Here is a 13901-nt window from a genome sequence, read left to right on the forward strand (position 1 = left end):
AAGAACCCGTTTCTCTAACAATATGATCAAGTTTTGAGAAGAAAACATTAGGTGTTTTTTTTTTGTTATTGTTTTAAGAAATAATCTAGGACCGGAATTTCATTTATTACTGGTGTTGTTGCTTAAAGTCTCAAAACTGAGACTGAAGTTTCTATTGAACTAATGGGGAAAGCCCTTACCATTAGGTGGACCTATGATTTCACAAGAAAAAAACCAGACCCATCAAAATGAAGGTAAAGGCAGCCTCTGTTGCTACTACTTCCCCCTGGTTTCACTCTTACTTCTTCAATGTGAAGGTGGCACACACAATTTACAGAGAGCAATTTCGAACATAAGTCTTAGATTTGATGGGGGGCTGGAAAGAGGTGTGTGAAAAGGGGCAAAGCACGTTTGGAGGAGGCTTCTTATTGACTGACTCCAAGGGCAACGGGAAAGTGGATTCAGCAACTTGGGGTGAGTCCACCAGGAAAAACTTGGGTGTGATGAACAGCCCGAGGGAACTGACTTATTCTTCCAAGAAGTTCAAGAGAGGCAACCCAGTGTGAGGAGATTTTGGTGAGTGGGAGAGGCAGGCATCAAGAAATGGAAAAGGAGAAAGAGTTTTAGAGTCTGAAGGGATTTTATAGACCCTAGATGACTCCCTAACTCATGTAGCATTCCAAGTCTTGTGGTAGAAGGAACTTGTCTGGTAATAAGATGTTTATAACCGAGAGGAAAAACCCAATCAAGTAACTCTAGCCAAACTGAAGGGTTGCCAGATAGGGGAGTACTTAAACACATGGGTCTGACATGTGTTCAATACCCATCTTTCCTGACTAGTCACATGATACAGGCCTAGTAATGTATTCTCCCTGACACTCAGATTTTTTTTTTAATCTTTATACGTTAGATAATAGAATATTTCATAGGGTTAGTCTGAAATTCCAGAAATACTGTCAAGCATTTAGCAGGAGTTGGACACATTAAATAGCAGCTGCTGTCCTCAGGCCCCATCTTCATCTTAGCAAAGATAGGTTGCTCTCCATGTATGACTCTTGCTTCTCCTCCACAGAATACTGTTTCCAGAAAATTTCTGCCCCAACCAGATGACATTTTTCCAACCATCTTTGTGTTTAGGGGGGCATGGTAACAAAGCTCTATCCATTGGGATTCCAGGTAAAGTCATGCGTATCACTTCCAAGTCTAGTCATACTGCCTAGGTGACAGGTTATATTCACTGTTTGATCTCCACTGGCTGTGGGGGGGACATTTTAAGTTTGGTTCCTGGGTGATTATGGGGAACAAAGATTTCAGAGTTACATTACATTACAATTAGTTACATTAGAGCTGTTAGTGTTACCTTAGCAACAAAAAACTCAAGGCTGCAGCAGCCTGGTGAAGTCTGAGCTCAAGAATAAATCAGCCAGAATCCTACCCAAGCAGTGGCCAGAAAGGCAAAAATAGGGTATGGGGATTGGAAGACAAAAGGGCTCGTCTGTTCACATCAGTCAGAGTTTTGTCATGAAGGTCCTTGATACTTTATTTGAAACAGTGGGCTGAATATTTGGCCTCCATAGGCAAATGCCAGGAGAAAGAAGGGAGGAGAAAGCCTGCCCTCTGAAGGAAAAGGCACAATTCCATGGGGCATAGCATTCATTGTTAGGGAGCATTGTCAGGGAGATCTTGACCCTTGATTCTTCCTTGGTTGACAGGAGGCATGGAGTCTTTCAATTCTGTCAATCTAGGGTTTGGGTAATATCTTAGGGTTCCTATTGCTGTAATGAAACATCATGACCAAAGGCAAGTTGGGGAGGCAAGGGTTTATCTGACATATACTTCCACATATCTGTGCATCACTGATGGAAGTCAGGAAAGGACTCAAACAGGGCAGGAACCTGAAGGCAGGTGCTGATGTGGAGGCCATGGAAGGTGCTCTTACTGACTTGTTTATCATGCTTCTCAGCCTGCTTTCTTATAGAACCCAGGACCAAGAGTCCAGGGATGGGTCCACTCACAATGGTCTGGGCCCTACCCCATTAGTCACTAATTAAGAAAATGCCCTACATACAGGATGGGCAGTGGTGACACATACCTTTAATCTCAGCTCTCGGGAGGCAGGTGGATCTCTGTGAGTTTGAGGCCAGCCTGGTCTACAGAATGAGTTCCAGGACAGCCAAAAAAGGCTACACAGAGAAATTGAAAACCAAAACCAAAACCAAACCAAACCCCCCCCCCCCAAACAAACAAGCAAAAACCTCCCAAAGGAAAAAAAAAGCCCTACAGCCAGATCTTCTGGAGGCATTTTCTCAATTGAGGCTCCCTCCTCTCAGATGACTTTAGTTTGTGTCAAGTTGATATAAAACTATCTAGCACAGGTTATTATTTTTTGAAACTGAGCAACTTTCAGAAATGTAAGTGTGTAGGTTTGATATCTACAATCTAGCCAAGTTGGATCATCTGAAACTCAGTGGCTGGAGAACCTAAGCCATCCAATGGCAAAGACATTTTACTCCTTTTATTTGTAACAGCTGCTCTTTCCTCACTACTTTCTGAGAAAACAGAACACAACAAACAAAGCCAAACAAACCACCACAATTACAGGCCGCTTCACAGAGCCAAGTGCCCATTTCTCCTTCTGGGGAGTCTGAGCTGTGTAGTAGAACAAATGGAATTTGTCTAGATGGGAGTGGGTGGCATGCCTACCCTTCATTTGGGTAATGGTGGCGAGGATGTGGGCAGCAAATGGTGAGAGGGACATACCTGAAACTGTGCCAGTGGGGCAGATGGGAGGGTTGGGAGCCTCCGTGGACTCTACTGCATGCTGTTCATCTGTGATCATCTTCCCCCGGACTTCTTCACATGTCTGTCCTCTCTTGAGGCTTGTGTATTGGACTTGAAGATAAGACATAGAACTGGCTGGAAGGAAGCAGTTATTAGGCTCCCAGTAGTTGGGTTGATACATAGTCAATGAGAGAGGCTCAGTGTCCCAAAGACCATGGTTAAAGTTTTAGATCGTAGGATCAGGAAGTGGGCCAGTGACTTGAGGCTACCTAGGCATGCTTGTCAGAAAAACCAACACTGTCATTTAAAGTGGTGAAGTGTTATTTTTACAGCTGTGAGTCCTGAACTACTTAACTAGAACATTTGGCTGGGCTGGTAGTCAAGAGTCAGTGGCCTTAGGGGCATGGTAGGTGGAAACTGATTTTACACCCATTTCTCTCTCTCTCTCTCTCTCTCTCTCTCTCTCTCTCTCTCTCTCTCTCTCTCTTAAATTTCTATTCTCAAGGCCATTGTTAGTGCAGATTTAAGTTTATGAATTCTGAGAGAGAATGTGAGAAAACACATGGTTGGGTTTTTAATATTAATTTTCTTTATTATTGGTAATTTCACATATGTATGCACTGAAACATGGTCATTTCCACCCCCATTTTCCTTGACAACTTCTCCTATGTTTTTGCCTAACATGATCCTCTCTCAACTTCACTTCCTTTAAGAAAAATAAGTCATTAAGCCCAATTAGTGCTGTCCATCAGTGTATGGGTGTGGGACTATCTGCTGCAGGCTGAGAAATCTACCAGTGGCCACACATTTAAAAACAAAAACAAAAACAAAAACAAAAACACAATTCTTCCTCCCTCAGCAGCTACCAGCTACCTCAGTGAGGGACCCAACCTGCCGAGCACATCTGCCATCGATGCCAGAATTTCATCTGGTTTGATCCTATTCAGGTCTTTTTCTGTTCACCCCGGTTGCTGTGAGCTCATGAGTGTTGTAGCCATGCTGAAGGCAGACACTTGCTTTCACGGCACTCCTCCATCATCAGGCTTTCACATTCTTTCTTCCATCTCTTCTACAATATTCCCGGAGCCTCCGTGTGTGGTTGAGAAAGATGTCCCATTTAGGGCCGAGCATTCAGTCTCTTATTTTCAGTACTTTGACTAGTTAGCATATCTTAGTAAAAAGAGGCCTCTCTGACCAAGTCTGAGAGCAGTCCAGGCTACAGCTATAAATATAAACATTTAGAAGGTAAACTGACAACATTTAATAAAATAACAACAATAGCAGGTTCTATCTTAGGGTCTATGACCTTCCCCGTTGTATATTGACAAGAATTGTAATACCCAGCAGTGGAAGAAACTCCCTCCTGGAGAGCAGGCTTTAAATCCAATCAGATGGCAGTTAGTCGCCCATAACAGCCATGCCACTGTTGCACCAGTGGGCACATTTTGCCTTCTACGTTAGAGACCAGCATTGGGCAATACCAGCAGTCTGCCGAGGAGTGTTTTCTAGTATTTTGAAAGCTAGCCAAAAGGGAGGCAGTTTATGGCTGGTTTGGGAATTATTTCTCTATGTTCTGCAGACAAAGTGTGTGGTGTCTTCAGCAATCGGGTCTTATCATGTAGTATGGAGGGTAAACTTCTGGGCCTCCCTGACCAGTAACTCAGAGGGAGATATATCTCATGCCTCTCACTGTGATTGTCATTAAGTAACTCAAGTCTCCTGGGGTAGGATTGTTCAGTCAGGTAGAGTAACTCCATTTGAATTAATTTTTTTCTGAGAGAAAAAAATTTTGTAGTCTTTTTTAAAAGTAAAGTCATGTTTAATTTAATTTATATGATGAGGAAGATAATAAAAAGTACTGGGACCTATTTGGGAATTAATCTTGGAAGTCATTTGGAAGTTTTGGTGTGTCACAGCTGAATAACAAGAAAATACGACTGCTTTGGATCTTTTCCCTTTTTACTATAGAATGTTGAGGAGGAGTGAGACTAATATTTTGGGAGGTCCACGCCATCCATCTTGTTCATTCTCAGGTGAAAATTAATGTGCTGCGCCCCTGTGGACCTGATGTGCTATTACTCTTGCAATTAGGTTTCTGATCTCATGATTCTCATGTTAAAAATATTTCAGTATTTGTCTGTCATAGAAGTTACTGAAACCTTAGCAACACACATAGCTCCATCACACTCAAGGTTACAGTAGCTGTGACAAATCTTAGGTCAAAAATAAACCTTAGAGAAATAAGCTGGAAAGAACCCCACCTGGTCAGTGACCAGAGAGGGAACAGGGGACCCTGGCTCAATCAGGAGACAAACAGTAGCTCACCTGTGTACTTGTAAATTAACTCTCAATGGAATTTCTCTACTTTATCCTAAACTTTGGACTGAATGCTGTCTTCTGTAATTGCTGCTAGAGCCAAATTTAGCAGAGTGCAAGGAACTGGAAGACCATGGCCTTTTCGGAGGAAGGCCCAGTTTTGATCCATGTGGTTTTGTTCTAATTAGGTAGGGAATGCAACAGAGGGTGTTCTTCGAACTGTCAATGGAGGGTCACAGGAGTCCTCTCAGGAACCCAGGATCTGAGAGCGAGCTAAGAGCTAGCAAGAGAACATGGGCTTTATGTCAGCAATCTGAGCTCGGGAGGCCCTGTGCAGCTCCATAGGAGAATGCAGACCCAGGCACTCTTCCGATTCAGCTTGGGAAGAACCCTTTCACTGTGTTCACACCCTTGATTCATAAAAAGACAATGAGGTGTAAAGTGAGGCGCAAATAATGTGTACCTCAAAGGAGTCAGACCAAGTTTGGGACGAACAGATGTTTTAATAGGAAAGTAGTCATGTGACGAGTCAGTCCTCTATTCCAGGTGAATCATGGAACAGAGAGAAAGCCACCTGTGTGCAGCCCTCATCACTGACTATACACTAGTGTGCATGGTCTTCGTCATCTGTGCCAGCCCCCAAGAGGGTGTGGCTAACATTTCCCCTACAATTCCCCTCTTAGTCTAAAAGAGGATTAAAACTTAATAGTGTAATTATCTATCATTAAAATCATAAGGATAAATTATATGAGGTTATAATAATCTACTAATGTCACATCTTGACTATAACTATTCCAACTAAACCTTAAAGTCATCTGAAAGAGATGTCCAAGCTTGAACACCTCTTTCCAAACCCAACCTTAAACAATAGGAAAATAGCCTTAACTAGGTGTCAACAATGGGGAAAGGGGGCATAGTATTCTCCATGCTACTTCCTGCTGAACTGGGACGACAACAACCCCGTGGGGGTCCTGTGGGAAGAGATGTTGGTGTGATGAAAGTCCTGAATGGGTTATATCCAGTCTGTGTCTGGTAGAAGATGCTTGATTGAAGGTCCAGGTTGAAGTCCTTATCTTGATTGAAGTTCTTGTGTTGATTGAAGTCTGTACTCGGAAGTTCTGGCTGGAGTGTCTGTTGAAACGAAGCAAGTTGGATCCAGTGTACTCAAGGAGGTATGGTCCATTTTCTTTCTGGAGAATCCAGTGATTGCTTCATTGGCTGTGGGGGACTCAAACATAAATGTTAGCAGAGAAATGTTTGCTTGTATATGTGTTCAGGCTACTTGGGAAAAAGTTTTTGCTTGTATTGCTACAGAAAATGAAAAGCTGTGGATTCCTTCCAGACTAATATGGTTTGATTAAACAAGACTCCCTGAAGCAATGGCCCAACTGACTGTACATCCAAAACAGCTGAGATGATGCAGCCATAGATGACTACAGCCAGGATTTCTGTGTTTTATCATGATCCCCATGGTATAGACATCGCCCCCAACCAGCAGGAAGCAGTTTGGAATGAATGATGCCCAAATTCCCAAATATTGTTTATAAATGTTTGTTTTTATTTAAATGGGGTTGGTTACAAATGGTAATGATCACAGTCAATCTCTCTCTCTTTCTCTCTTTTTTTTTTTTCTGAGACAGGGTTTCTCTGTGGCTTTGGAGGCTGTCCTGGAACTAGCTCTTGTAGACCAGGCTGTTCTCAAACTCACAGAGATCTGCCTGCCTCTCCCTCCCGAGTGCTGGGATTAAAGGCGTGCACCACCACCACCTGGCTCAGTCAATCTCTTTTTAAATGAAAAAAGGGAATAGGATATAGAGATGAATACTTTACATTGGTATGGATTTTCATTTATTGATACATTTATTGATTTATTGATTTATTGACTTTAAGGTCAATTTTGTGATATATATATGTCTCCTCTTGTTTAGGTATTGTGTTTATACAGATTTTTAAAATTATATGCATAATTAAATACAGATTATATAGTCACATATAATAGTCAAAAATTATAATTAGGTTAATTAGTTTTTTTTTCTAGATATACAGAGATTATTTGAGATGGATAGGTATTCTTCAAACCTTTCAAAGACCTTCAGAATATGGCATTTAAATGGTTTAGGGTTTTTCTTGACAGTGAGACACAACTGCTCCTGGCACACCAATTATGTCAGAAAGGAGGATGGGCATCGAAGAAACTTGTTATAGAGCTTGCTTTCAATATGGTGAGTCTAGCCATTTGGGCAAGAAACTGCTTTTGCCTGGACTGTTTGTTGCTGTATAAATTGGACATGCAGGACCCACAATTAAGTGACTGCTGACTGCAAAACAAGATGAACAGTCCTGAAGGGTTCCTGCTGAAATGGAGAAGTATGCCAAACACACTGTGGCCTATGGGCTGAAGATGGATGCCCCAACATTACAGAGGAACTTTGGGTGACTGTCCAGGTAGTGAGATGTCTCTGTAAATTCTAAAGTTTATATATTATCCTTCTGTGGTCTTTGATGGAGTTGAAGACAGATAGTTATGGTTACAGTTTTCTTCAGTTATTACAAAAGATGTTACCCTTTTTTCATTTAGACAGAAAAGAGGAGATAATGGGGGAGGTCCTTCTGTGTATATGATTATCTTATGGGTTGATAAATAAAGTACTGCTTGGCCAATGAGGAAGCAAGATAGTTAGGACCAGGAGTCAAGGAGGATTCTGGGAAATGTAGCAAAGAAGTCTTGCAATCCAGGCAGGAAGTGACATAGCAAACAGACTCATATATAAACAAGGACAAGAAGGAAGTTGTCCTTTTTCCCTTTTGCACTTCCTCCTGCTCTCTGCTCTGAGCTGCCATGTGATCCCAGGATAAGGATGCCAGCGAAAGGCATCCTCCATAAGATAAGTCTTATAAAATATATAGATTTATGATAATTAAGACTGAGCTAGCAGATGAGAAATCCTAGTCATTGGCCAAGCAGCATTTGTACCTAATATAAGTCTCTGTGTGTTACTTGGGACCTTAACATGGTGGTGGGCAGAACTCAGGGGGCCTGGCAGAAAGTGCCACATGGCGGCAGGGCAGAAAGACTTATTGTTACAGAGGTGGGCATTGTTTTCAGTCGGGAAGTTGTGGCCATTGCCTATGCTGCAACAGGAACACAATCCACTTTGAGCATGCTGGTTCTGGGAAGTCATCATTGGTTATAGGTGGCACTGGAGGTCACACCCCTGTTAGAACTGCACTCTGTGACATACCCAAGAGGATAGTGCACAGCTTCTTTCTTATGAATTCTCTTGAGTTATGTGTTTCTCATTGTTACTTTGGTACAGAGGGAGCTAGAGGGTCTATTTTGAGCAACATCAATATAAAAGTTTTAAATTTTCATTTTTCAGTCATTGTAATGGTACTATATTTAAAATTTTAGTGTTTAAAGAATTTAGGCAATTTCAAACCTATTGAAAAGAGCAACAGAACGTCTCTTGGATCTTCTCCACCTAGATTTGAAACACTTTTTATTGCTTATTTAACATCTATTTTGTTCTGACACAGTGGCCCATAACTCCGAAATAGTCAAGTATAAACATATCCAAACACAAAGGGCCCTCTGCTTCTTGACTGCCGTAAAGAACCACAATAAGGAAATCAGTGCGGGTGCAGAGCAGTCCTACCCACAGACCCATGTGTCTGGATCTGTTTTCTGTTGCTATATTGGAATACTTGAGACTTTGCAAAGAAAAGTCATTCATTTTGGCTTACGCTTATGGAGGTTGGGAAGTTGAACATTGGGCAGCTGCCTCTGGCAAGGACCTTGTGCTACATGGTGGAAAGCCAGAAGGGCCAGTGGGTACACAGTACAAGGGACAAAACAACCCGTCCTTGTGGGAACTAACCCAGTCCTGCTAATCCCGCTCTACAGTCACATCATTTGTTTGAGGTCCTGCCACCAAGCACAACCACAGTGGCAATCAAATTTCAGTGGGAGTTTTGGAGGAAGGAAACCAAAACATCACATATCTCCTTTTCTTTTCTAGTCCATAAATTATTTGGGAACACACACTGAATTTGGCTGTCTTGTCTCTTTGATTTCCACTAGTCAAAAGCAGCTCCCAAAGATTACAAGTCCTTCAACCTAAGCTGAATGCTTCCATATGACCAGACTCAGGCCATGCATTCTTTGTGGAAGTACCATAAAAACAGTTGAACTAGTATTAGTATTTCTAGAAAATACTAGAAAATTAGTATTTTCTTTCTGTTTGATTAACGTTTGGTACTCAATTTTTATAAAAGCTTTGCTATCTCTAAGAAGAAAACTATTACCTAGCCTTCAGAGGTGACTCTGGGCTAGATCAGCGGCCACTCTTATTACACATTCCCTTCTCCATCTTCACTTGCTAATTGGCATTCAGTCAGGGGAAGTGCTTTCCTTTCTTCATTTATTCCTAGCAACTTGACCTTCTGGAGTGCTCTTTCCCATGCGTGATATCCTGCACGTGTGATATCCTGCTTATCTTGATGTTCAGGGTGTCCTAGATTTGGCTAGTGTAAACCCCTTCAAGCTGGTCCTCGTGTCTCATCTGTAAGGATTGCCTATTTTCTGATTTAACAAGATGGTTTTGGCTTACTTTACATTTTCTTTCCTCCAGACTTGGAGTTATCGTTTTCTTCAAGAACTCGGGTTCCTGGAAGATGGTATTTAAGAATCTAGGTCTGGAGGTTAGATGTGCTCATTAGTATTGAGATGTCTGTGATGTCACTGCTCCTTATCTTCTCAGTGGACCAAGTAAGGTCTCTGCACATACATTTAGATATAAATATATCCTCACATCCAGATATGTACTATATTATTCAGAGCTAGGTCAGAGAAACTGAACCATTGAGTCATTTCATACACACACACACACACACACACACAGAATTGTCTATAGTATAACCATCAGGAGCAGGTTAGGAAGTCTGAATGATGACTGGTTGGGAAGGGAATATGTGTGGGTTCGACAACTGTGGATATAAACTATAGCTTTGTTCAGAGGGAGGAAGGAAGAGCTGTTGCAGTTATAAGTTGCGGCTTGGATACAGAAAGAAAAAAGCTATTTTTCCCCCTAGTTAATAGCCTTAAAAATAACATTGAAGGTCAGATTTAACTTTTTTTTGTTTAGGATTTACTTTGTGTTGAATCTCTATGGGCATGTGAGTTTAGATGACTGAAGAAACTGGAAGAGGGCTTTGGATCCCATGAAGGTGGAGTTACAGACAGCTGTGAGCTGTGCCATATGCTGGAAACTGAACCTGGGTCCTTAGCAAGAACAGCAAGCAATTTTAACCATTGAGCCAAGTCTTCAGCCCCTAGATTTATGTTTATAAAAATGATTATGGAAAGTACACAGCTCCTATCCTTATTGTGTGAAATGCTTTTTACTTTTTGCCTTTTGAGGGGCCTACCACCCAGCTCCCAAATAAATCACACACACAGAGGCTTATTATTACTTATGAATGCCTGGCCTTAGCATGGCTTTCAGTTTTTCTTAAATTAACCTATTTATTTTTTTCCTCTGGGCTTTTATCTTTCTTACTTCTGTATATCTTACTTTCCTTCTTACTCTGTGGCTGGTTGGGTGGCTTAGCCCCGATGTTCTCCTCTCCTTGTTCTCTTTGTTCTTTTTTCTCTCTTTGTTCCTCCTTCTATTTATACTCTCTGCCTGCCAGCCCCACCTGTCCTTTCTCCTGCTTTGCTATTGGCCAGTCAGCTCTTTATTAGACCATCAGGTGTTTTATACAGTCAAAGAATCACAGTTTCAGAGTTAAACAAATGCAGCATAAACAACAGTCACAGCACCTGAAAGTAATATTCCCCAACACATTCCCACATAAGCCTAACCTTATCTGTGATGGACATACATTAGCAAGGTTGCACACTTTTTACCAATGAGGAACCTATACTGACTCAAAAGGTGTAACTTACAATAGGGGACACTCTTGGCACTTCCTGGGTTGGGACAAATGAATGATGATATATTCACCATTGTATTAGTATATGAAATATATTTACTGCCTTAAAAGCCCATGTTTTTCCTATCCCTTAGTACCTCTTGGCCACCACTGATTCTTTCATTGTCTCCACAGTTTTGTCTTTTCCACAGTGTTATAGAGTTGTGTTCATAGAATCTGAGCCTTTTTACTTACTGGGATTCTAAACCATCTTTGAAAGACTACTAGTTGATTAAGTCAGGCCTATTAGGGATAATTTCTCTGTTGATTGAAGCCAACTGATAAGTGTAAAACTTTTAGACAGTAGCTCTTAGATACCTGTTAAATGACTAACAGGAAAGGTGTGTGTATGTTTCACCATGAACTTACTTCTATTCTGTTTTCAGCTTTCAGGAGAGAATATCTGTTGCAGCCCACCCTAAACAGAAAGAGTCTAGAAATGGAATTCCAGAGAATTTCAGCTTAATCAAGTTGATCCATAAAAAGACCATCACATGGATACTTATAAAACACTTATATATGTTTTTCCACTTATCTAACATCCATCCCTGAGCTTATCAAATTTATGACTTCATACCTAAACTTCTAATTTTATGCCTTCTCCAATAGTGAGAAAGCTAGTTCACTGTTTGCTTAATTTGTCTGCTCTGTATCAGTGATTCCCACATCCCTGCCTCCTTGATTTCTCTCGCATAGTCTGGATTTTCTGGATCCTGGGCAATATGCTGTATTCCTCACTAGTCCTCTGTTGGACGCTGACATTTGTTTTAAAAAATTGTTTTATTTTAAAATCATGTGCATTTGTGTATGCAAGTCTGGGCATGTGTCCATGGAGGCCAGAGATGTTGGATCTCCTTGAAGCTGGAGTTTACAGGCAGTTGCAAGCTGTCTGATGTGAAAACAGAACTTGGGTATCCTGCAAGAGGAGTAGATGCTCTCAACCACTAAACCGTTTCTTTAGGCCCAGATACTAAAATTTCCCCATATAGAAGGGAAGGGAGGAAATAAAGATTCAAATGGGAAGAGGATGAGAAGAGAAGGGAGGATGAGAACAAGGAAAAGAACATTAGTTTTGAAATATTTTAAAATATACTTTACATTTTGCGTGTTTAATCTTACCCCTGTTTGACAAGAGAAATTCTTTACCTTAGGGAAAATGCTGGCTGCTCATTCAAGAAAGGAAAGTGAAAAATCAAGTGACTACTCAATCTCTGGAAGTTTCAAGTTCATAGCAACACAGGTTTTTGGGCCTTGACTTTCCCAAGAGATGTACTTTCTAAATGTCATCTTGAAATATAAAACCCTGGTTTGGTGTACTGTGTGTCTACGAGCAGAGGAAAGAGTTGATGTTCAAGAAGAGATGCTCCCGTCAAGCATAATGAGGAAGTGGAAAGCCTTCTACAGGCACGGATAAGGAGGAAGTAGTTTAATACTGATCTAGAGTGGGGTGATGCTGCTGCCTGTGTGTCAGTCCTAGGAGGGGTCAGGTGTTGGAAAGAAATCAGGAACACCAATTGGCTAGAAGAGCTAGAAACAGAGGTACCTGTGTCTGGATTCCTGCTTATGACTTTTTAAAAAATAATTATTTATTTATCATGTGTTTTGCCTGCCTGCATGCCTGCAACCAGAAATGGGCACTAGCTCCTATTATAGATGGTTGTGAGCCACCATGTGGTTGCTGGGAATTGAACTCAGGGCCTCTGGAAGAGCAGCCAGTGATCTCAACCTCTGAGTCATCTCTCCATCTCCCCTGCTTATGTCTTTTATAGGGGACTGAATGTAAGGGTTCCTTGGGTACCAGGAGAGCCATCATATCCATGTGGTACTTGAGGAATACAGTTGTCCTCCTGTCCTTCTTCATGTTCGAGTCTCATCCATTGAGCAATGTGTAGGATAGGAAGGTGATTGCTGGTAACCTTGCCAGATGATGACTGAAACATAAGGACTTGATAGGTGAGGATAGCAGATGCCTTCCACAGGGTGGACTGTGATAGCCACAACTCAAGGGAAGCCATGCCATTAGGGATAGCTGAGAGGTAGCCTATTAGCATTTTTGTAACAATCACCACTCATTGTCCCTGCCAAGAGGCCTCATATCATACCCATTGAGGCAATCCAGACAGAAGATGGGATACACTGAGAAGGGGACATGTGTGAATCAGAGGTCCCTTCCCTCATCCTATGAGGGTATTTAAATAGTCTTTCACCAAAAATATCTTCTTGATGTAGATGGGATGAAGGGCGCAAACACCTTAAGGCATGGAGAATCCACTCTGTTGGACCCTAAAAGCCTTTGAAAACATTGTACCAAATAAGATCGACTTGACCAAAGAGTTTTCAGTGAGAGAATACTAAGTTGCCCTTATTAGGGTCATCTAAAAAAATCTCTTTTCTGCTTTCTTTCTCTACTACTACATATAGGGGACAGTGTAAGCCACACTTGCCAGAAGCTGGCTACGCCTCATGGGCATGGTCAGGTGAGTTCAGGGTGATTCAAGATAGGGTTTAAAGGGACAGACAAGGCACATGGGAGCCCTTTCTCTCTGGCCTCCCTGCCTTGCTGCCCCTGGCACACTCTGGCTTGCCTTTGGCTGGCATTTATCTAATAAAAGATATCTTAACCTCACAGATTACGAATCTCCCTTATTAACTACCATCATCTCTTTCTCCTCTCCAGTGCATTGGGGAGAGTGGTATTGTAAATGCAGCTTGAGACTGATAACTGGAAACAAGGTGAGCTGTGTTTTTTCTTACAGGCTATACATTTGGATCCTGAACATTGCTAACCACCCAATATCCGGGCTCTGCCTTTGTTGGTGACTGCCATATGAACACTGTGCTCTTTTGTGGAG

The sequence above is a fragment of the Cricetulus griseus genome (assembly GCF_003668045.3).
Source record: "Cricetulus griseus strain 17A/GY chromosome 1 unlocalized genomic scaffold, alternate assembly CriGri-PICRH-1.0 chr1_1, whole genome shotgun sequence".
In the NCBI taxonomy this organism is placed as follows: domain Eukaryota; kingdom Metazoa; phylum Chordata; class Mammalia; order Rodentia; family Cricetidae; genus Cricetulus; species Cricetulus griseus.